At 39.5% G+C, this 25,657-nt stretch overlaps 1 pseudogene; it reads right to left on the reverse strand.

Moving 5' to 3' along the window:
- Positions 1–452: 452 nt before the first annotated feature.
- Positions 453–23,484, reverse strand: LOC110582738 (annotated as a pseudogene).
- Between the last annotated feature and the right edge of the window lie 2,173 nt (positions 23,485–25,657).

Here is a 25,657-nt window from a genome sequence, read left to right on the forward strand (position 1 = left end):
TTCCTTTCTTCAATCTCCTGTTGAGTTCATAGGTGTTCAGAATGGTTTGATCCCTATCCAGCTGAATTCCTGGTACCAGATGAAATCCAGGTCTCCTACTCCTCTGCCATCTTGTTCCGTCCCATGACTTGACCCTTTTATGCCTCCTTGCCTATATTTTTTAATGGATATTGGCCTGTAAGTTTCTTTCTTGTACCATGAGACTTTGGTCTAAAAAACATTGGGAAGCATTATCTCTTCAGTCTTTTGGCAGTGTTTAAGACTGGCAGGTGTATGTTCATGCCCCCCCCCTTTTAAATTAATGCAATTTCTTTACTAAAAGTCTTCCACCCTTTTGTTTTGTTTGTGTACACTTCACAAAACTGTTCTGAAATTAGAGTATATACAAGCTAGGCTAGGCTCCTGGATGGAGAGTGAGTATATGTAGGTGGCATCCTTGAGGATTCAGAGATTCAGTGGACTATGAGTTTTTCCTCTGCATAACTCACTAAATTGTCTTGCCAGTTTCTACACTAGCTTGACTGGGCATATTTCAAAAAGGAAAACTCATTCAGTCCATTTTCTGGAGCACTGTGATAGCCTCTAATAACACCCCTACATATGGGATGCTTTCAATATATAATTTTATGGTATCTCTTCAAGTAATTGCTAAATGATATGGGGTCAAAGTGTTCTATAATACCCATATCCATTTTATCTAGTTTTCAATGGATCTATAAATCTCCCCCAGGATTCATCATAGTAACTGTAATGGAAACTTGGACTCCAATAACAGAAATCAGAAGACAACACAAACAGCTGACTAGGATCAGCTAGATATCTACTGAAGAGTTTTCCCAATTACTGTTCTTTGGAATCATTCAGACTTCCAACTAGTACAGGAATAATGGTAAATTCATCCTTATGGCTTTCCATGGCTTTATCTGTATAATAAAAATTGGTTTCAATACTGTGTTTATTTTCATTTGTGTGTGGAGACATGCATTCAAATGTTCCTGTCGTACATAGTTCTCTGTAAATCTTTTGATCAATATGAAGGTCATACAGAGGTGTTCTATGTATATCCACACTGGAAAGTGCACATAGAGAAGGGGATGAAAATTCTCCAGATTCTTGATTCACTTGCTTGTAGGCATGAGCAGCACAAGACCATGTACATATCCCCCCCCCCCACACACAAAATCCTTTGTTTCCTCCTCCTCATCATCTTCTTCTTTCTCTTCCCATTCCCCTAGCCCTTCTCCTTTCCTTTCATCTCCTTCTCCTTCTACTCCTCCTCCCTCTTTGTTTTTAGTTCCAGGGGTAGAATTTAGTGATTCATCAGTTGCATATAACACCCAGTGCTCATTCCATCAAGGGCCATCCTTAATGCCCATTACCCAATTACCCCTTTCCCTACAAACCTCCCTTCCAACAACCCTCAGTTTGTTCTCTATAGAGTTTCTTATGGTTTGTTGCTCTCTCTATTGTTATTTCATTTTTCCTTCCCATCCACAATGTTCATCTGTTTTGTTTCTTAAATTCCACATATGAGTGAAATCATATGCTATTTGTATTTCTCTGACTGACTTATTTACTTGACATAATAACCTCTAGTTCCATCCACATTGTTGCAAATGACAAGATTTTATTCTTTTTAAAGGCTGAGTAATACATTCAATGGAATATTACTTATTCCTCAGTATTCCTCAATGGAATATTACTCGTCCAAGAATAGATATATATCCATTCTTTATCCATTGACGGACATTTGGGCTCTTTCCCTGTTTGGCTATTGTGCATAGAGCTTCTATAAACACTGGGATTCCTATGCCCCTTTGAATCATTATTTTTGTACCTTTTGGATAAATACTGACTACTGTAATGCCTGGGTCAAAGGATAGTTGTATTTTTAACATTTGAAGAAAATCCATACTGTCTCCCAGAATGGCTTCACCAGTTTGCATTCCCACCAACAGTGTAGGAGGGTTCCCCTTTCTCCACATCCTCACCAGCATCTGTTATTTTCTGAGTTGTTCATTTTAGCCATTCTGACTGCTGTTGGGTGGTATCTCATTGTGGTTTTGATTTGTATTTCTCTGATGATGAGTAATGTGAAAATTTTTTCATGTGTCTGTTAGCCATTTGTAAGTCTTCTTTGTAGAAATATCTGTTTATGTCTTCTGCCCATTTCTTGTGTTGAGTTTGGTAAGTTGTTTATAGATTTTGGATACTAAACCTTTATCTGATAAGTCATTTGCAAATATCTTCTCCCATTCCGTACGTTGCCTTTTAGTTTTGTTGATTATTTTGTTCCCTGTGCAGAAGCCTTTTATCTTAATGAGGTTCCAATAGCTCATTTTTTCTTTTCTTTCCCTGGCAAGGTGTCTAGTAAGAAGTTGCTCTGGGTGATGTAAAAGAGTTTGTTGCATGTGTTCTACTCTAGGGTTGTGATGGGATTTCTGTTTCACATTTTGGTCTTTCATTCATTTTGAATTTATTTTTGTGTTTGGTGTAAGAAAGTGCTCCAATTTCATTCTTCCATATGTTGCTATCCACTTTTCCCAATACCATTTTCTGAAGAGACTGTCTTTTTTCTATTGGATATTCTTTCCTGCTCTGTTGAAGATTATTTGACTATAGAGCTGAGGGTCCATTTCTGGGGTCTCTATTCTGTTCCATTGATCTACGTGTCTGTTTTTGTGCCCTACCTTACTGTATGGATGATTATAATTTTGTAATATAGCTTGAAGTGTGGAATTGTAATGCCTTCCACTTTGCTTTGCTTTTTCAACATTACTTTGGCTATTCAGGGTTTGTTTGTTTGTTTTCTCATTCCATACAAATTTTAGGGTTGTTTGCTCTACCTCTGTGAAAAAATGCTGGTGTTATGGTGATGAGGATTATACTGAATGTATAGATTGCTTTGGGAACTGTAGTCATTTTTAACAATGTTGGGTTTTCCAAACTATGAGCATGGAATGTCTTTCCATTTCTTTGTGTCTTCCTCAATTTCCTTCATAAGTGTAGTACAGTTTTTTTTTTTTTTAAGGATTTTATTCATTTATTTTGAGAAAACAAGAGTAGGGGAAAGGGGAGAGAGAGAAGGAGAGAGGGAATCACAAGCAAACTCCATGCTGAGCATGGAGGCTGATGCAAGGCTCGATCTCACAACCCTGAGATCATGACGAGTTGAAATCAATAGTGGGATGCTCAACTGACTAAGCCACCCAGATGCCCGGTAAGTGTTCTATAGTTTTCAGAGTACAGATCTTATACACCTTCGGTTAGTTTTATTCCTAGGTATCTTATGGGTTGGGTCCAATTGAAATGGGATTTGTTCCTTGATTTCTCTTTCATTATTGTTTTTTTGAAATTCACAGGCTTCTCTGCATTGATTTTATATCCTATGACATTGCTGAATTCCTCTATCAGTTCTAGCAATATTTTGGTGGAGTCTTTCAGGTTTTCTACATAAACTATCGTGTCACCTGCAAAGTGTGAAAGTTTGTCTTCTTCCTTGCTGATTCAGATGCCTTTTATCTCTTTTCTTGTCTGATTGCTAGGCTAGGACATCCAATACAATGTTGAATGGCAGTGGTGAGAGTGGACATCCCCGTCTTACTTCTGAATTAGGGGGCAAATTATCAGTTCTTCCCCACTGAGTATGACATTAGTTGTGGGTCTTTCATATATGGTCTTCATGACGTTGGTGTATGTTAGTTCAGATTTTATTTATTTATTTCAGAAAGAGAGAGCATGAGAGAAAGCATGAGCAGGGGGAGGGACAGGGGGAGAAACAGTCTCCCTGCTGAGCAAGGAGCTCAATATGGGACTTGATCCCAGGACCCTGGGATTTGACCAGAGCCAAAGGCAGACACTTAACCTCCTGAGCCACCCACGTATCCCAATGTATGATTCTTCAATCCCTACTTTTGTGAGGGTTTTTATCAAGAAAAGATGAGGTATTTTGTCACAGGCTTTTCCTGTTTCTATTTAGTGGATTATATGGTTCTTATCCTTTCTTTTATTAATGTGGTGTATCACATACTGAGTCACAAATCAGGGCTCAAATGGTACAAAACGATTGGGATCATACCATGCATATTTTCAGACCCTGCAGCCCAGGAATAAATCCTGCTTGGTCATGTTGAATAATCATTTTAACATAGTGTTGTATTCGATTAGCTAGTATAATGATGAGAATTTTTGCATTCATGTTTATCAGGAATATTGGTCTGTAATTCTTTCAGCAGGTCTTTGTCTTGTTTTAGAGTCAAGGTAATGCTGGCCTGATAGTAGGAGTTTGGGAGTTTTCCTTCCATTTCTATTATTTGGAACAGCTTCAGATGAAGAGGGTGAACTCTTCTTTAAATGTTCAGTAGAATTCCCTGGGAAGACATTCGACCCTGGATTCTTGTTGGTTGGGAGATTTGAGACTACTGATTCAATATTTTTGCTGGTTATGGGCCTGTTCAGATTTTCTATTTCTTCCTGCTTTTAGTTTAATATGTTTCTAGGAATTTGTCCATTTCTTCCAGATTTCCTAATTTGTTGGCATTTAATTGCTCATAATATTCTCTTATAATTGTAATTCTGCAGTGTTGATTGTGATCTCTCCCCTTTCTTTCATGATTTTATTTATTTGGATCCTTCTCTTTTCTTCCAAGAAGTCTGGCTAGAGATTTATCAACTTTTTTCTTTGAAAGAGCCAGCTCCTATTGTGGTTGATATGTTTTACTCGTTGTTTCTTTGTTTTATATTGAAATGTTTTACTCGTTGTTTCTTTGTTTTATATCTTTTATTTCCAATCTAATCTTTATTTCCCTTCCTCTCTTGGATATAGGCTTTATTTGCTGTTCTTTTTCCAGCTCCTTTACATGTAAGGTTAGGTTTTCCATTTGAGACCTTTTTGTTTCTAGAGGAAGGTCTCCACTCCTATACACTTCCCTCTTAGGGTGGCCTTTGTTGCATTCCAAAGATTTTGGACTGTCGTATTATCATTTTCATTTGGTTCTATGTATTCTTTTAATTCTTCTCTAATGTCCTGGTTTACCTATTCATTCTTTAGTGGATGTTCTTTAACCTCCATGTATTGCAGTCCTTCCAAATTTTTTCTTGTGGTTGACTTCAGGTTTCATAGCATTGTGGTCTGAAAATATGCATGGTATGATCCCAATAGTTTTGTACCATTTGAGCCCTGATTTGTGACTCAGTATGTGATATATTCCAGAGAGTGTTCCGTGTGCACTTGAAAATAATGTGTATTCTGTGGCTTTAGGCCAGACTGCTCTGTATAAATCTGTTAAATTCACTTGGTCCAGTGTGCCATTCAAAGCTCTTGTTTCCTTGTTAAGCCCCTGCTTAGATGATCTGTCCAATGTTTGACCAGACTGTTAAAGTTCCCTACTATTATTGTGTTATTATCTGTGAGTTTCTTTAAGTTAGTTTTTCATTGATTTATATATATGGCTGCTCTTAAGTTAGGGGCATAAATATTTACAATTGTTAGATATTGTTGTTAGATAGACCCCTTTATTATGATAGAGGAATTTCTTTATCTCTTATTACATCTTTGGTTTAAAGTCTAATTTGTCTGATATGAGTATGGCCACTCCAACTTTTTTTTTATGTCCATAAGCATAGTGAATTGTTTTCCACCCCCTCACTTTCAATCTGGAAATGTCTTTGGTTGAAACTAAGTCTCCTGTAAGGAGAATATTGATGAGTCTTGTCTTTGATCCATTCTGATTCCCTATCTCTTTTGATTGGAGCATTTAGTCCATTTACATTCAGAGTAATTATGCTAATTATGCACCAGCTATGCAGTAGGTATGAATACGGTGCCATTTAATTATCTGTAAAATTAGTGTCCTGTAGATTGCCCATTCTCCTTCCTAGTCTTTGCTACTTTTCTCTTTCTTTCCCACTCAAAATGTCCCCTTAAATAGTTCTTGCAGAACTATTTTAGTGTTCACAAACTCCTTTAGCTTTTGCTTATCTGCTAAATCCTTTATGTCCTTCTTTTTTTATTTTATTTTATTATGTTATGCTAGTCACCATATAACATTATTTTTGATGTGGTGATCCACAATCCATTGTTTTCATATAATACCCAGTGGTCCATGAAGTACATGCACTCCTTAATACCCATCACTGGGCTAACCCAACCCCCCTCCCGCCTCCTCTCTAAAACCCCATTTGTTTCTCAGAGTCCATAGTCTCTCATGGTTCATCTCTCCTTCCAAATCCCCCCCCTCATTTTTCCCTTCCTTCTCCTAATGTCCTCCATGCTGTTTCTTATGTTCCAAAAATAAGTGAAACCATATGATAATTGATTTTTTCTGATTGACTTATTTCACTTAGCATAATCTCCTCCAGTCCCCTTGATGCTGAGGTAAAAGTTGGGTATTCATCCTTTCTGAAGGCTCAGTCATATTCCATTGTATATATGGACCACAACTCCTTGATCCATTCATCTGTGAAGGGCATCTCATATCTTTCCACAGTTTGGCTATTGCGGACATTGTTGCTATGAACACTGGGGTGCATATGGCCCTTCTTTTCACTACATCTGTGTCTTTGGGGTAAATGCCCAGGAGTAGAATTGCTGGGTCACAGGGTAGCTCTATTTTTAAATTTTTGAGGAACCTTCACACTGTTTTCCAAAGTGGCTGTCCAAACTTGTATTCCCACCTACAGTGTAAGAGGGTTCCCCTTTCTCCACAATCTTTCCAACATTTGTTTTTTTCTTGACATGTCCCTTTTTGCCATTCTAACTGATGTAAGGTGGTATCTCAATGTGGTTTTCATTTGAATTTCCCTGATGGCTAATAATGATGAGCATTTTTTTCATGTGTCTGTTAGCCATTTGTATATCTTCTTCAGAGAAGTGTCTTTTCATATCTTCTGCCCACTCCTTGAGTTGATTATTTGTTTTTCGGTTGTTGAGTTTGAGAAGTTATTTACAGATCTTTGATACCAGGCTTTTAGCTGTAGTGTCCTCTGCAAATATCTTCGCCCATTCGGTGGGTTGCCTCTTTGTTTTGTTGACTGTTTCCTTTGCTGTGCAGAAGCTTTTTATCTTGATGAAGACCCAAAAGTTCATTTTTGCTTTTGTTTCATTAGTTTTTGGAGATGTATCCTGAAAGAAGTTGCTGTGGCCACTGTCAAAGAGGTTATTGCCTGTGTTCTCCTCTAAGATTTTGATGGATTCCTGTCTCACATTGAGGTCTTTAATCCACTTTGAGTATATCTTTGTGAATGGTGTTAGAGAATGGTCGAGTTCCATTCTTTTTCATGTGGCTGTCCAATTTTCCCAGCACCATTTATTGAACAGACGGTCTTTTTTCCATTGCATATTTTTTCCTGCTTTGTCAAAGACTATTTGACCATAAAGTTGAGGGTCCATATGTGGGTTCTCTATTCTGTTCTATTGGTCTGTATGTCTGTTTTTGTGCCAGTACCATGCTGTCTTGGTGATCACAGCTTTGTAATAGAGTTTGAAATCAGGCAACGTGATGCCCCCAGCTTTCTTTTTCTTTTTCAATATTTCCTTGGCTATTGGGGGTCTTTTCTGATTCCATACAAGTTTTAGGATTGTTTGTTCCAGCATTGGCATTGAAAGTATATATTGCTCTGCGTAGCATAGATATTTTAACAATGTTTATTCTTCCGATCCATGAGTATGGAATATTTTTCCATCTTTTTGAGTCTTCTTCAATTTCTTTCATGAGTGTTCTGTAGTTCCAAGAGTATAGATCCTTTACCTCTTTGGTTAGGTTTATTCGGAGGTTTCTTATGGTTTTTGGTGCTATTGTAAATGGAATCGTTTCTCTAATTTCTCTTTCTACAGTTGTATTGTTAATGTGTAAGAAAGCAACCGATTTCTGTGCATTGATTTTGTATCCTGCCCCATTACTCAATTGCTGTATGAGTTCTAGTAATTTGGGGTGAATTCTTTTGGGTTTTCCACATAAAGTATCATGTAGTCTGCAAAAAGAGAGAGTTTGACTTCTTTGACAATTTGAATACTTTTTAATTTCTTTTTGTTTTCTGATTGCTGTTGCCAGGACTTCTAGTACTATGTTGAACAATAGTGGCAAGAGTGGACATCCTTTGTCCACTATCACCACTGCTATTCAACATAGTATTGGAAGTCCTAGCCACAGCAATCAGACAACAAAAAGAAATCAAAGGCATCCAAATTGTCAAAGAAGAAGTCAAACTCTCACTCTTTGCAGATGATATGATACTTTATGTGGAAAACCCCAAAGACTCCACCCCAAAACTGCTAGAACTCATACAGGAATTCAGTAAAGTGGCAGGATATAAAATCAATGCACAGAAATCTGGCATTCCTATACACCAACAACAAGACAGAAGAAAGAGAAATTAAGGAGTCGATCCCATTTATAATTGCACCCAAAACCATAAGATACCTAGGAATAAATCTAACCAAAGAGACAAAGGGTCTGTACTCAGAAAACTATAAAATTCTCATGAAAGAAATTGAGGAAGACACAAAGAAATGGAAAAACGTTCCATGCTCATGGATTGGAAGAACAAATATTGTGAAGATGTCAATGCTACCTAGAGCAATCTACACATTCAATGCAATCCCCATCAAAATACCATCCACTTTGTTCAAAGAAATGGAACAAATAATCCTAAAATTTGTATGGAACCAGAAAAGACCCCGCATAGCCAGAGGAATGTTGAAAAAGAAAAGAAAAGCCAGCAGCATCACAATTCCGGACTTCCAGCTCTATTACAAAGCTGTCATCATCAAGACAGCATGGTACTGGTGCAAAAACAGACACATAGATCAGTGGAACAGAATAGAGAGCCCAGAAATGGACCCTCAACTCTATGGTCAACTCATCTTTGACAAAGCAGGAAAGAATGTCCAATGGAATAAAGACAATCTCTTCAACAAATGGTGTTGGGAAAATTGGATAGCCACATGCAGAAGAATGAAACTGGACCGTTTCCTTACACCACACACAAAAATAGACTCCAAATGGTTGAAAGACCTCAATGTGAGACAGGAGTCCATCAAAATCCTAAAGGAGAACAGGGGCAGCAATCTCTTCAACCTCAGCCGAAGCAACTTCTTCCTAGAAACATCGCCAAAGGCAAGGGGAGCAAGGGCAAAAATGACCTATTGGGACTTCATCAAGATAAAAAGCTTTTGCAAAGCAAAGGAAACAGGCAACAAAACCAAAAGACAACCAACAGAATGGGAGATGATATTTGCAAATGACATATCAGATAAAGGGCTAGTATCCAAAATCTATAAAGAACTCATCAAACTCAACACCCAAAGAACAAAGAATCCAATCAAGAAATGGGCAGAAGACATGAACAGACAGTTTTCCAAAGAAGACATCCAAATGGTCAACAGACACATGAAAAAGTGCTCAATATCGCTCGGCATCAGGGAAATCCAAATCAAAACAGCAATGAGATACCACCTCACACCAGTCAGAATGGCTAAAATTAACAAGTCAGGAAACGACAGATGTTGGAGGGGATGCAGAGAAAGGGGAACCCTCCTACACTGTTGGTGGGAATGCAAGCTGGTGCGGCCACTCTGGAAAACAGTATGGAGGTTCCTCAAAAAGTTGAAAATAGAGCTACAATACAATCCAGCAATTGCACTACTGGGTATTTACCCCAAAGATACAAATGTAGGGATCCAAAGGGGTACGTGCACCCCGATGTTTATAGCAGCAATGTCCACAATAGCCAAACTGTGGAAAGAGCCAAGATGTCCATCGACAGATGAATGGATAAAGAAGAAGTGGTATATATATACAATGGAATATTATGCAGCCATCAAAAGGAATGAGATCTTGCCATTTGCAACGAAGTGGATGGAACTGGAGGGTATTATGTTGAGCGAAATAAGTCAAACAGAGAAAGACATGTATCATATGATCTCACTGATATGAGGAATTCTTTATCTCAGGAAACAAACTGAGAGTTGCTGGAGTGGGGGGGGGGGGGGGAGGGCTGGGGTGGCTGGGTGTTAGACACTGGGGAGGGTATGTGCTCTGGTAAGCACTGTGAATTGTGCAAGACTGTTGAATCTCAGATCTGTACCTCTGAAACAAATAATGCAATATATGTTAAGGAAAAAAAAAAAGAAGAAGAAGAAGGTAGCGGGAGGGGAAGAATGAAGCGGGGGAAATTGGAAGGGGTAGACGAACCATGAGAGACAATGGACTCTGAAAAACAAACAGGGTTCTAGAGGGGAGGGGGGTGGGAGGATGGGTTAGCCTGCTGGTGGGTATTGAGGAGGGCACATTCTGCATGGAGCACTGGGTGTTATGCACAAACAATGAATCATGGAACACCCCATCTAAAACTAATGATGTAATGTATGGGGATTAACATAAGAATAAAAAAAATAAAAAAATAAAAAGAGTGGACATCCTTGACGTGTTCCTGATCTTAAGGGAAAGGCTCTCAGCTTTTCCCCATTGAGGATGATATTCGCTGTTGGTTTTTCATAGATGGATTTTATGAACTTGAGGAATGTTCCCTCTATCCCTATACTCTGAAGAGTTTTGATCAGGAAAGGATGTTGTATTTTGTCAAATGCTTTTTCTGCATCAACTGAGAGGACCATATGGTTCTTCTCCCTCCTCTTATTAATGTGTTCTATCACATTCATTTATTTGTGAATGTTGAACCACCCTTGCATCCCGGGGATAAACCCCAATTGGTGGTTCTGGATGATCCTTCTAATGTATTGTTGGATCCTATTACTAGGATTTTGTTGAGGACTTTGGAATCCATATTCATCAGGGATATTGGTCTGAAATTCTTCTTTTTGTTGGGGTCTTTGCCTGGTTTGGGGATTAAGGTAATGCTGGCCTCATAAAATGAGTTTGGAAGTTTTCCTTCTGTTTCTATTTTTTGAAACAACTTCAGGAGAATAGGTATTATTTCTTCTTTGAATATTTAGTAGAATTCCCCCAGGAATCCATCATTTGTTGCTTTTTCTCTTGTTCTTTAAGGTGGAGAGTGGGTTGGTGAATTTGGGATTTTTCTTTTTTTTTTTTAAGATTTTATTTATTTATTTGAGAGAGAGAAAGAGAGAGAGAGCACATGAGAGGGGGGAGGGTCAGAGGGAGAAGCAGACCCCCTGCTGAGTAGGCAGCCCGATGTGGGACTCGATCCCAGGACTCCAGGATCATGACCTGAGCCTAAGGCAGTCGCTTAACCAACTGAGCCACCCAGTCACCCAATTTTTCTATTTTTTTGAGTGAGGCTTGGATGGCTATGTATTTCCCCCTTAGGACCACCTTTGCAGTATCCCATAGGTTTTGGACCGATGTGTTTTCATTCTCATTGGATACCATGAATTGTTTAAGTTCTTCTTTAATTTCATGGTTGACTCAAACATTCTAGAGAAGAGTGGTCTTTAGGTTCCAAGTGTTTGAATTTCTGCCAAAGTTTTTCTTGCGATTGAATTCCAGTTTTAAAGCATTGTTTGTTTCCTTCCCCAGATTAGGGAAGTTCTCAGCTATGATTTCCTCAAATACATCTTCTAGTCCTCTCTCTCTCCACTCCCTCCAGGATTCCAATTATTCTGACACTGGAGCACTTCATGGTGTCACTTAATTCTCTGATTCTATTTTCATGGATTCTGAGTTGTTTTCCCCTGGCCTCCTCTTTTCCCTTTTTATCTATTATATTGTATTCTAGGTCACTTATTCGTTCTTCTCCCTCACTTACCCTAGCTGTTTGATTATCTAGATTGGAGTGGATCTCAATGATAGCATTTTTAAGTTCTGCCAATTCAGCTTTCATTTCTGCCTTTGGAGACTCCATGTTGCCATTAATTGATTTCTCCATTCTAGCCATTGTCTTCAAAATTGCTGGTCTGAATTCCATCTCTGACATCGTGGTTATATCTGCATCTATATGTAAATCTGCAGCATAAGTTATAATCTCTGAGTCTTTTATATTTTGGGGGCTCCTCCTCTTAGTCATTTGTGGATGGGTGTTTGAGGGAATGTATAGAACCTAAATTATTGATCAGAACCCAAGCAAAATGCATCTGTTTTATTGGGGCCTTAGGGTTGCTGGCCTCTTGTTTTCCCAGCCTGTCTTCTGGGGGAGGGGCCTGCTGTGCCATTACTCAGGCAACCCTGTTTGGGTGGTGTTGCCTGCCCCCCTGTGGTGGGGGATGGGCGCAGCAGGAATCGGTTTTGGGGGCTTTTGTTCTCTGGCAGCTTTCCCTGGGGGCTTTTCATGTCTCTTTCACAAGTCAGAGCAGAAGAGACCATTTCCAACACTCTGCCTCAGAGCAGAGAGACCGCAGTCTGTTCTTCAGTGAGCTCTCCAGGCCATATTGTCTCCTTTTCTGTCTGTGCTGCTATAAACTGCAGCAGCCCGGGTTGTGCACCCCTCCACAGTGGTCCCAGTCCTGCCTCCAGGTCAGAGCAGGTCTCTGCCCTTTTTGCTTCTAAAACTGCCCGCCAGTCCCAGGCCCCCCCCCAACACCACCTCTCTGGGTTTCTGTCCCGGGGGCCGCCCTATAGACCTTTCCCCGCAGCTACTGGTCTGCGAGTCTGTGCCTGTCCCCAGCGCGTGACACTGTCACTCACTGGCGGTGTAGGATCCCCGTGGCTAGGCATCTTCCTGCTGCCATTTATCCTCCGATATCTGCCCGCAGAATTATGGCTCCCACTTCATACCTTGAAATCAATCACCTGTGATATTCTGTTTGTACAGATCCAGATCTTCTTACATCTCAGGGTGGTTTTGAGGGTGCTCAGAATGGTTTGGTAGATATCTAGCTCAATTCTGGGGACCAGTTGAAATAGGGTCCCCTACTCCTCCGCCATCTTTCCTCTCCACAGTTGTCAGTTTTAGAAGTATGCCGAGACATGCCCCAACCTGGAAGTGAGGACTGGGAGCCCTGAGGAGGGGTGCAGAACCCATGACACTGAAGTTTGTACCAGCACAGACAGAAACGGAGATAGTGTGGCCTGGAGGGCTCACTGAAGAATAGACTGAGATCTCTCTGCTCTGAGGCAGAGGGCTGGAAATGATCGCTTCTGCTCTGACTCTCAGAAGAAACATGGAAAGCTGCCAAGGAATTCCACCAGTGAACAAAAGCCCCCAAAAAACTGGTTTTCACTGAGCCCATCCTCCCCCACAGGGGGTAGGACAACCCTGCCCAAACAGGGTTGCCTGAGTAACAGCGTGGCAGGCCCCTCCCCCAAAAGACAGGCTGGGAGAACAAGAGTCCAACCACCCTAAGTTCCCTATAAAAAAGTTGCGTCTTGCTTGGGTGGTTGTCAATAATTTGGACTCTGTACATTCCCTCAACCACCCATCAAGAGAATGACTGGTGGAGGAACCCCCAAACGAGAGAAGACTCAGAGACTGTGACTTCTGCCACAGATATAAAAATTGATGCAGATATAACAAGATGTCAGAAATGGAATTCAGGGTAGCAGGTGTGAAGGCAACAACTAGAATGGGGAAATTGATAATGGCAACATAGAGTCTCTGTGGGAAGAAATGATAGCTGAATTGGCAAAATTTAAAAATGCTATCAATGAGATCCAATCTAATTTGGATAATCTAACAGTTAGGGTAAGGGAGGCAGAAGATCGAATGAGTGACCTGGAGACAAATTGATAAGAAGGAAGGAAAAAGAGGAGACCAGGGAGAAACAACTCATAATCCATGACAACAGCATCAGGGAAATAAGTGACACCATGAAGCATCCCGATGTCAGAATTTTTGCAATCCCTGAGGGGCTGGAGAGAGAGGAAGGACTAGAAGATGTATTTGAGCAAATCGTAGCTGAGAAATTCCGTAATCTGGGGGATGAAACAAAATTCATGTCCTAGAGGCAGAGAGGACCCCTCTGAAGATCAAGTAAAACAGTCAACCCCCAGTATGGCATAAAACATTAACTGTAAAATTTGCAAATCTTAGAACCAAGGAAACCATATTAAGGGCAGTTAGGGGAAGAGATTCCTATGTACAGAGGGAGGAACATCAGAATAATGTCAGACCTCTCCAGAGTCTTGGAAAGCCAGAAAGGCCTGACAAGACATATTCATGGTACTAAATAAAAGAACATGCAACCAAGAATACTTTATCTGTCTAGGCTGTCGTTTACAATGGATGGAGAGATGCAGAGCTTCCAAGACGGCAGAAACTGAAAGAATATGTGACCACTAAGCCAGAACTCCAAGAAATATCAAGGGGGATTCTATAAAAGTAGAAACACCCCAAGAGTTACAGAGAACAGAAATTTTAAGGGACAATCTATAGAAAATGTACTTCAAGGCAACATGATTACAATAAATTCATATATTTAATAATCTCTCTCAATGTGAACGGCCTAAATGTTCCCATAAAATGGCACAGAGTTGCAGATTGGATAACAAGACAGGACCCATCCATATGCTGTCTGCAACAGACTCATTTTGAACCTAAAGATACATCCAGTCTGAAAGTGAAGGGATGGAGATCCATCTTCCATGTCAACGGACCTCAAAAGAAAGCTGGGGTAGCAATTCTTATATTAGACAAATTAGATTTTTTTTCTTTTTTTAAAATTATATTATGTTAATTACCATACATTACATCATTAGTTTTTGATGTAGTGTTCCATGATTCATTGTTTGCGTATAACACCCAGGACTCCATTCAGTACATGTCCTACTCAATACCCATCACCAGGCTAACCAATGCCCCTATCGCCCTCCCTTCTAGAACCCCCAGTTTTTTTCTCACAGTCCATAGTCTCTCATGGTTGAGAGAACTATTTTACCCCTTCATTTTTCCCTTCCTGCTATCTTTTACTTCTTCTTCTTTTATTTTTTAACATATAATGTATTGTTTGATTCAGAGTTAGAGGTCTGTGATTCAACAGTCTTACACAATTCACAGTGCTCACCATAGCACATACCTTCCCCGATGTCTATCATGCAGCCACCCCATCCGTCCCAACCCCCACCTCTCCAGGAACCTTCAGTTTGTTTCCTGAGATTAAGAATTCCTCATATCAGTGAGATCATGATACATGTCTTTCTCTGATTGAATTATTTCGCTCAGCATAATACCCTCCGGTTCCAACCATGTCGGTGCAAATGGCAAGATTTCATTCCTTTTGATGGCTGCAGAATATCCCATTGTATCTATATACCACAGACAAATTAGATTTTAAAATAAAGACTGTAATTAGAGACACAGAAGGACATTATAACATTCTTAAAGGGTCTATCCAACAAGAAGATCTAACAATTGTAAATATCTACATCCCCAACATGGGAGCAGCCATTACATAAGGCAACTGTTAACCAAAATAAAGAGGCATATTGATAAACAATACATTAATTGTAGGAGATCTCAATACTGCACTCTCAGCAATAGATAGATCATCTAAGCAGAAAATCAACAAAGAAACAAGAGCTTTGAATGACACACTCGACCTCATAGATATATACAGAACATTCCACCCTAAAACAACAGAATACTCATTCTTCTCAAGCGCACATAGAACTTTCTCCAGAATAGATCACATACTGGGTCACAAATCAGGTCTCAACCGATACCAAAAGATTGAATTTATTCCCTGCATGTTCTCAGATCACAATGCTTTAAAACTGGAACTCAATCACAAGAAAGAATTTGGCAGAAATTCAAACACTTGGAAGCTAAAGACCACTCTGCTCAAGAATGTTTGGGTCAACCAGAAAATCAAAGAACTTACACAATTCATGGAAATCAATGAGAATGAAAACACATCGGTCCAAAACCTATGGGATACTGCAAAGGAGGTCCTAAGGCGGAAATACATAGCCATCCAAGCCTCACTCAAAAATATAGAAAAATCTTGTATTCACCATCTTACTCTAAACTTTAAAGAACTGGAGTAAAAGCAACAAAGATGCCTAAGCCACACATTATAATGGAAATAATTAAGATAAGAGCAGAGATCGATCAATTAGAAACCAGAAACACAGTAGATCAGAGCAACAAAACTAGAAGCTGGTTCTTCGAAAGAATTAATAAGATTGAACAACCATTGGACAGACATATCCAAAAAATAAAAAATAAAGAGAGAGAGAGAGAGAGAAAGGACCCAAATTAATAAAATTATGAAGGAAAGGGGAGAGATCACGACTAACACCAAGGAAATAGAAACAATTATTTGAAATTATTACCAACATTTATATTCCAACAAGTTGAGCAACCTGGAGAAATGGATGCCTTCCAGGAAACCCATAAACTCCCAAGACTGAAGAGGAAGAAATTGACAACCTGAAAAGGCAATAACCGTAAGGAGATTGAAGCAGTGATCAAAAACCTCTCAAAAAACAAGAGTCTAGGGCCCGATGGATTCCCTGGGGAATTCTACCAAACATTCAAAGAAGAAATAATACCTAATCTACTGAAGCTGTTCCAAAAAATACTAAGAGAAGGAAAACTTACAAACTTGTTTTATGAAGCCAGCATTACCTTAATCCCCAAACCAGACAAAGACCCCATTAAAAAGAATTTCAGACAGATATCCCTGATGAATATGGATTCCAAAATCCTCAACAAAATCCTAGCTAATAGGATCCAACAAACATTAAAAGGATCATCCACCATGACCAAGTGGGATTTATCCCGGGATGTAACGATGGTTCAACATTCACAAATCAATCAGTGTGATAGAAGATATTAGTAAGAGTAGAGAGAAGAATCATATGGTCTTCTCAATTGATGCAGAAAAAGCATTCGACAAAATACAAAATCCTTTCCTGATTAAAACTCTTCAGAGTATAGGGATAGAGGGACGTTCCTCTAGTTCATAAACTCCATCTATGGAAAACCCACATTGAATATCATCCTCAATGGGGAAAAGCAGAGTCTTTCCCAGGATCAGGAACACCTCAAGGATGTCCACTTTCGCCCCAATTGTTCAAAATAGTGCTAGAAATCTTAGCAAAAGCAATCAGACAACAAAAAGAAATAAAAGGTATTCAAATTGGAAAAGAGGAAGTCAAACTCTCTCTCTTCACAGATGACACAATACTTTATATGGACAATCCAAAGACTCCACCCCTAAATTACTAGAACACAAACAGCAATTCAGTAATGTGGCAGGATAAAAAAATCAATGCATGAAAGCTGTTTCTTTCTTATACAGTAACAATGCAACTGTAGAAAGCGAAATGAGAGAAATGATTCCATTTACAATAGCACCAAAAACCACAAGATACCTTGGAATAAACCTAACAGAATAGGTAAGGGATCTGTACTCTAGGAACTACAAAACATTCATGAAAGAAATTGAAGAAGACACAAAAAGATGGAAAAACATTCCATGCTCATGGAGCGGAAGAATAAACATTGTTAAAATGTCTATGTTACCCAGAGCAATCTATACCTCAATGCCATCCCAATCAAAATTCCAGTGACATTTTTCAAAGTGCTGGAACAAACAATCCTGAAATTTGTATGGAATCAGAAAAGATCCTGAATCACCAAGGAAATGTTGAAAAAGAAAACCAAAGCTGGGGGCATCACGTTGCCTGATTTCAAACTCTATTACAAAGCTGTGATCACCAAGACAGCATGGTACTGGCACAAAAACAGACACATAGACCAATGGAACAGAATAGAGAACCCAGATATGGACCCTCAACTCTATGTAACCTTCAACAAAGCAGGAAAAAATATGCAATGGAAAAAAGACTGTCTGTTCAATAAATGGTGCTGGGAAAATTGGACAGCCACATGCAGAAGAATGAAACTCAACCATTCTCTAACACCATTCACAAAGATAAACTCAAAATGGATGAAAGACCTCAATGTGAGACAGGAATCCATCAACATCCTAGAGAACACAGGCAGTAACCTCTTTGACATTGGCCACAGCAAATTCTTTCAGGATACATCTCCAAAACCTAGTGAAAAAAAAGTAAAAAAGAAGTTTTGGGACTTCATCAAGACAAAAACTTCTGCATAGCAAAGGAAACACTCAACAAAACAAAGAGGCAACCCTCAGAATGGGAGAAGATATTTGCAAATGACGCTACAGATGAAGGGCTGGCATCCAAGATCTATAAAGAGCTTCTCAAACTCAACGCCCAAAAAACAAATGATCAAGTCAAAAAATGGGCAGAATACATGAACAGACATTTCTCCAAAGAGGACATACATTTGGCTAACAGACACATGAAAAAATGTTCATCATCATTAGCCATCAGGGAAATTCAAATCAAAACCACATTGAGATACCACCCACACCAGTTAGAATGGCAAAAATGGACAAGGCAAGAAACAACAAGTGTTGGAGAGGTTGTGGAGAAAGGGGAACCCTCTTACACTGTTGGTGGGAATGCAAGTTGGTACAGCCACTTTGGAAAGCAGTGTGGAGGTGCCTCAAAAATTTAAAAATAGAGGTACCCTATGACCCAGCAATTCTACTCCTGGGCATTTACTCCAATGACACAGATGTAGTGAAAAGAAGGGCCATATGCACCCCAATGTTCATAGCAGCAATGTCTGCAATAGCCAAACTGTGGAAAGAGCCAAGATGCCGTTCAAAAGATGAATGGATAAAGATGATGTGGTCCATATATACATTGGAATATTACTCAGGCTTCAGAAAGGATGAATACCCAACTTTTACATCAACATGGATGGGACTGGAGGAGATTATGCTACGTGAAATAAGTCAAGCAGATAAAGTCAATTATCATATGGTTTCACTTCTTTGTGGAACATAGGTAATAGCATGGAGGATATTATGAAAAGGAAGGGAAAAATGAAGGGGGGAAATCGGAGGGATAGATGAACCATGAGAGACTGGGGACTCTGAGAAACAAACTGAAGGATTTAGAGGGGTGAGGGGTGGGTGGATGGGTTAGCGCGGTGATGGGTATTAAGTAGGGCACGTACTGCATGGAGCACGGGTGTTATATGAAAACAATGAATCATGGATCACTACATCAAAAACTAATGATGTATTGTATGGTGACTAACATTACATAATAAAATAAGTTTAATTAAAAAAAAATAAATGTTTGTTAGAATTTCCCTGGGAAGACATCTGACCCTGGACTCTTGTATTTTGGGAGGTTTTTGATTACTGCTTCAATTTCCTTGTCAGTTATTGGTCTCTTCAGTTTGTCTATTTCTTCTTGTTTCAGTCTTGTTCATTGGTAAGTTTTCCAGGAATGCATGCAGTTCTTCCAGATTGACTAGTTTGTTGGCATATAGCCACTAATAATAAAATCTAATAATTGTCTCTATTTCCTGGCATTAGTCGTGCTTGCTCCCCTTTCATTCATGAGTTCTTTTTTTTTTTAAGATTTTATTTATTTTTTAGAGAGCGAACGAGAGAGAAACAGCATGAGGGGGAAGAGGGTCAGAGGGAGAAGCAGTCTCCCCACTGAGCCGGGAGCCCAATGTGGGACTCGATCCCAGGACCCTGGGATCAAGACCTGAGCCGAAGGCAGACGCTTAACCATCTGAGCCACCCAGGCGCCCCTCATTCATGATTTCTTAATTTGAGTCCTTTCCATATTCTTTTGGATAATTCTGGCCAGAAGTTTATCAATCTTATTAATTCTTTCAAAGAACCAGGTTCTAGTTTCATTGATCTGTTCTACTGTTCTTCTGATTCCCATTTCATTGATCGTTGCTCTAATCATGGTTATTTCTCTTCTCCTGCTTGGTTCAAGTGTTATTTGTTGTTCTTCAGCTCCTTTAGATGTAAGGTTTACTTTGAATTTGGGATTTTTCTACATTTTTGAGATAGTCTTGGATGGCTATGCATTTACACCTTAGGTCAACCTTTGCAGTGTCCCATAGGTTTTGGACCAATGTGTCTTCATTCTCATTGGTTCCCATGAATTGTTTAAGTTCTTCTTTAATTTCCTTGCTGACCCATTCATTCTTTAGCAGGATTCTGTTTTACCTCTGATTGCTTGAGTTCTTTCCAAATTTTTTCTTGTGGTTGATTTCTAGTTCAAAGCATTATGATCTGAAAATTTACAGGGGATAATTGCAATCTTTTGGTATTGGTTGAGACCTGTTTTGTGACCCAGTTTGTGGTCTACTCTGGAGAAAGTTCCATGTGCATTTGAGAAGAATGAGGATTCTGTTGTTTAAGGGTGGAATATTCTGTATATATCTATGAAGTCCATCTGGTCCAATGTATCATTCAAAGCTCTTGTATCTTTGTTGATCTTCTGCTTAGATGATCTGTCCATTGCTGTGAGTGGATTGCTGAAGACTCCTACTATTAATGTATTATTATCCATATGTTTCTTTATTTTGGTTTTATTGGTTTATGTAATTGGCTGCTCACATGTTGGGGGCATAGATATTTAAATTGCTAGATCTTCTTGTTGGACAGACATTTTAAGTATAATATAGTGTCTCTCTACATCTCTTACCACAGCCTTTGGTTTAAAACCTAATTTTTCTGATATGAGAATTGCTACCCCAGCTTTCTTTTGAAGTCCATTAGCATGGTAAATGGTTCTCTTTCCCCTCACTTTCAGTTAGGAGGTGTCTTTAGGTTCAAAATGAGTCTCTTGTATGTGGTGAAAAGAAGGGGCACATATATACCAATGTTCATAGCAGCAATGTCCACAATAGCCAAAATGCTGAAGGAGCTGAGATTCCCTTCAGAGATGAATGGATAAAGAAGAAGTGGTACATATATACAATGGAATATTATTCAGCCATCAGAAAAATTGAATACCCTCCATTTCCATCAACATGGATGGAACTGGAGGGGATTATGTTAAGTGACGTAAGTGAAGCAGAGAAAGATAATTTTCACATGGTTTCACTCATATGTGGAACATAAACAATAGCACGGAGGACCATAGGGGAAGGAAGGGAAATCCAAAGGGGGAGGAATAAGAAATGGAGATGAACTATGAGAGACTATGGACTCTGAGAAACAATCTGAGGATTTCAGAAGGGAGGGGGGTAGGGGGAGGGGGTAACAGGGTGATGGGTATTGAGGAGAGCATGTGCTGTGGTGAGTACCAGGTGTTTTACTTAACTAATGAGTCACTGAACTCTACATCAAAAACCAATTATGTACTATACAGTGGCTATGTGAACATAATAAAAATAAAAAATATATATATTTAGAAAAAAAAATGAGTCTCTTGTAGACAGCATATTGATGGGTCCTGCTTTTTTATCCAATTTGCAACCCTGTTTCTTTTGATGGGAACATTTAGGCCATTTACATTTAGAGTGATTATTGAAAGATATGAATTTAATGCCATTGAATTGCCTGTGAAGTCCCTGTTTCTATAGATTTTCTGTTTCTTTCTGGTCTATGTGACCTTTGGGGTCTTTCTTCAGTTACAGTATCTCCCTTAGTATTTCTTGCAGGGCTGCCTTGGTGGTGACATATTCTTTCATCTTTCACATCTGCCTGACCTGGAAGCTCTTTATCTCTCCAGACACTTTGATTGACAGTGTTGCTGGATAAAGTATTCGTGGTTGCATGTTCTTTTCATTAGTACCCTGAGTATGTCTTACAAGCTCTTTCTGGCTTGTCAAGTCTCTGTGGAGAGGTCTGACATTGTTCTGATATTCCTCCCTCCATATGTAAGGAAATTCCTCTCCCTAGATATTTTCAGGATAGATTCTTTAAGATTTACAAGCATCACTATTATATGTTGGGCTGTTGGTCTATTTTTATTGATTTTGGGACTGGTCCTCTCTGTTTCTTGGACACAAATGCTTGTTTCCTTCCCCAGATTAGGGAAATTCTCAGTTATGATTTGTTCAAATATATCTTCTAGTCCTCTCTGTCTCCACCTTCAGGGATCCCAATGATTCTGCCATTGGAACATTTCATGGCATCATTAATTTTTCTGTCCATTTTCATGGAGCACTAGTTTTTTGTTTTCCTGAACTTATCTCTGTTTTCCTGAGCTTCCTTCCTTTCCATCAGCTTATCTTCTTGATCACTGATTCTGTCTCTTCCTCATTTGCCATAGTTGCTAGAGTTATCGAGTTTAGACTGCATCTCATTCATACCATTTTTAAGTTTGGCCTGATTTGATCTCATTTCTACCCTTAGAGATTCTAAATTGTCACTAATGCTCTTTTCAATCCTAGGTATTGACTTTATGTATGCTATCCTGATTTCTATCTTGACATCTTGCTTATATTCATATCCATTTGTTCTGTGGCAGAGGACATTATCTCGGGTTCTTTTCTTTGTTGAAAGTTCCTCTTCCTAGTCATCCCATTGAGGGATGGTTGAGCAAATGAACACAGTCTAAAATATCAACCATGACCCAAGAAAAATGCACTAGAAAGAATTCAAAGTGGTTGAAAGCTACCACAGATACACAACCAAACCCATAATGATCCAAAATTATTTTTTAAAAGTGGAGGGGGGGGAGGTGGAGAAAGATTATAATCTCTCAGAGTGGACAAAGCAGCATGATCTGCCAGTTCCTGATTGATTTTTGGTCTGTGTTTTAGAAGACACTATTTTCCAAAATTGCAAAGAAATCAGAATAAATAAATAAATAAATAAATAAATAAATAAATAAATAAATATATATATATATATATATATATATATAGAAGATATATTTGAACAAATCATATATATATATATTTATATATATATTTATATACATATATATATATATAAAATCAAGATAAAAGTAAATAGAATAAGAAATAGGCACAAATATATAAAATGTAGATGTGAAAAAAGTGTTGGTTAAGAAGCAACTTAAAAGCATAAGTTGGGAAATAAGAATCTATTTGAAATGGGAACAGGGTGAAAAAAAAAGAATAAGAAAAGAATAAGAATAAGAAAAGAAACTAAAAAAGAAATGTAAAATTTTAGCCTGAAATATAAACAAGTCATGAGGGAACACCGGGAGCTCCCTATATTATTTTCACATGGAGCTGGAGTTTTACAGTCCTGTAGGAAATAGGCTTTATCATTCACCTGTTCTTCCAGTCTCTTCCAGAGACTGGAAGAACTCGGCTCCTCAAGCATCTTTGCCTGGGTTTAGTTGCCCCACCCCTTGTCAGGGAATGGACTTAATGTGAGCTGGTCATCTGTGTGGGTTTTGTTCTCTGGTGTCTTTCTGCTTCTCTTTAGAGGGTCAGAGCAAATATGGCCCTGCGGGGAATCTTTGGCCCTGAGCTGCAAGGTCGAGATCCCCTTTCTTCAATAAACCCCTTAGGTCAAACTATCTCCACTTCTGTGTGTACCAAACTCCACAGACTTGCACTATTCCTGCCCGCTGCAACTTTCTCAAGGGTGTTCCAGGGACCACAAGTGTCTCTGTGCTTTGTGGCTTTGCAAGTGCTAGCATGTGTGGGCTGTGTGAGCACCCTCTCCTGTAGCTTCCAGGTCACACTTGGTGCTGCCCCAGTGTCCTTTTGAAGGTTACACCGCCCTGAGAGCTGTTGCCCAGTAATGGGCACAGCCTCTTTGTGTGCCAAACTGCTGAAGCCCATGGTTCCCAGTCACTGCCACTCTCCAGGGGGAGTTATGGGGACCAGCAAGTGTTTCTGCACTTTGTGACTTTGCAATTGCTAGTGGCCATGGGCTTGCACATGCACCCTCTTCCTCGGCTTCCAGTTCACAGCTGGATGCCACCCCTGTGTCTTGGGCCACACGCTCTGAGAGCTGTTACCCTGTCTCCCCTGGGATGTTAAACAACCCACACCTTCTAGTTCTTTTCAGGGTGCTCAGGCAGAGAACGTTCTCCCTACTGGCCCAGCTCATGGTTTATGGTGACCGGAGGAGAGAGTGCCTTCTGTGCCCACTGACCATACCAGTCTCCTCACTCCACTGCTTGGGCACTCCATTGGTTCAGGCTCCCCTGTTCTTTCTGTGTCCTGTGATCCTGAGACCACAAAGATCCACCTAGAATTCTGCCCTATTCACCCCTTGTGCCCTTTTCAGAAAGGGGTGTCTTTCACTGGAGCAGATTTTCAAGGGTCCTGATTTTTTGCTCCAGTGTTATATCAGTTTCTGGTGGTTGGATTATGGAGGTTCCCTCTCCCCTCCATTTATCTTCCAATAATTCCCCCCCAAAGATTATCTTGCAAAAGGTAGTCATTTTTCTGCTAGTGATCCAGATAAATCTTCTTACAACTCAAGTTGAATCTGTGTGTGTTCAGAATGGTTTGATAGATATCCAGCTAAACTTGAGGGACCAGATAAAATGAAGTCCCTTACTCTGCTGCCATCATGCCGCCCCCAATCTCCTATTAAAATTCTTAAGCTTATATGCCTTTTCTTGATTCTGCCTTTCAGCAGGCCTTAGGCTGACAATCTTCCTTTTACTTTCCCAAAGGTATTGTGCTAAATTCAAGTTTGTGGTCTCTCTGAGGTCTGTAGAATCAGACCAGCTTTCTGCATATACTCACTTGCTGTCTAAAAATTATGTTGCTTTTGTCAGGAGCACACAAAAGAAGCTGGTCACAGAATGCTGTGTGTGTGGTTGTGGTGGGGGCGGGTGTTAGGCATGTATAGCTTTTGTGGTTTCCATGGACCAATCCACCAATCTTGGCTGAGTCATCACCCAAGAACATGTCTTCTTGATGGAGTTTATGTCATCTTTTCAATGCCTTCGGAGTTCTGTCACTCTATCAACACTTTTCCACTCTCGTTATGCAGCTAATGAATCAATACTCTTGACTGGATGAGAGAGAAATGAGCTTCTTTGGCAACATCCCATACAGTTGGGGAGGCTGAGTGTTCATTCACATGGTCTCATTTTTCTGTGGGAGAAATCATGGGGTGATAAGACCCTTCTTGTCTCTAAGTTGAGTTGTCTTGGAGGAGAAGGGATATGAACAGTCAATCTGTTCCTTTTACCCTCTCCAATGCATCCAAAGTTGTATTTTGTTTGTTTGTGTGTTTTAATTTGCGGTAAAACTTCTTTTCTGGACTTCTACAAATGTTCTCTTGTCTGTGGGTGATTGTCTAAGACAGTGTTTTGACCTGAATTGTACTGAAGCAGTTCATAGGTCAGGGTCTATTGGCAGATCTGAGATATATGTACATATTACCTGACACTGAGGTGGGTAAAACTCCTTTTGGGTCTCTTGACATTTGGTGCTGGATCCCACATCTCCTACAGAAGCACTTGTGTGCATGAGTGGATGCCAATTTCTTCTTTATATGAAGGACAACAAAACAAGGGTATCGATGTCACCATTTTTTAAGTGTAAAATTCCATAGCATTAAGTGAATCCACAATATTTTACAAGTTCTCACTGTGCATTTCCAGAGTTATTTCATCATCCCAAACAAAAACTCCATACCTATTAAAAATAATTCTTCAAATTGGAAAAAAAGTAAAACTATTTTGAAGGTTCCCTTGATAGAGATACCCAATGACCATTTACAAGGCAAAATTTATAAAGACTACAAAGACAGCCTACTCTGGATTCTTTAACAACCTGTAAGTAGCTGATAGTCCAAATAAGGTCTTTTCCCACCTTGGTAAGTAAAACTGAGAACCTGTATTAGTATGGTTAAATCAGATTCTTTTGTGGCCCAATAATTCAAGACTAGAGAATAGAAGAAGATTAATGAATGAGTGAAGCTTGGATCAAAATATCCTATTACTAGACTGGCAAATAATTCTGTTTCAGTTCATCTGACAGAGTATGGAGG

Source organism: Neomonachus schauinslandi, chromosome Y, assembly GCF_002201575.2.
Source record: "Neomonachus schauinslandi chromosome Y, ASM220157v2, whole genome shotgun sequence".
NCBI classification, from domain to species: Eukaryota; Metazoa; Chordata; class Mammalia; order Carnivora; family Phocidae; genus Neomonachus; species Neomonachus schauinslandi.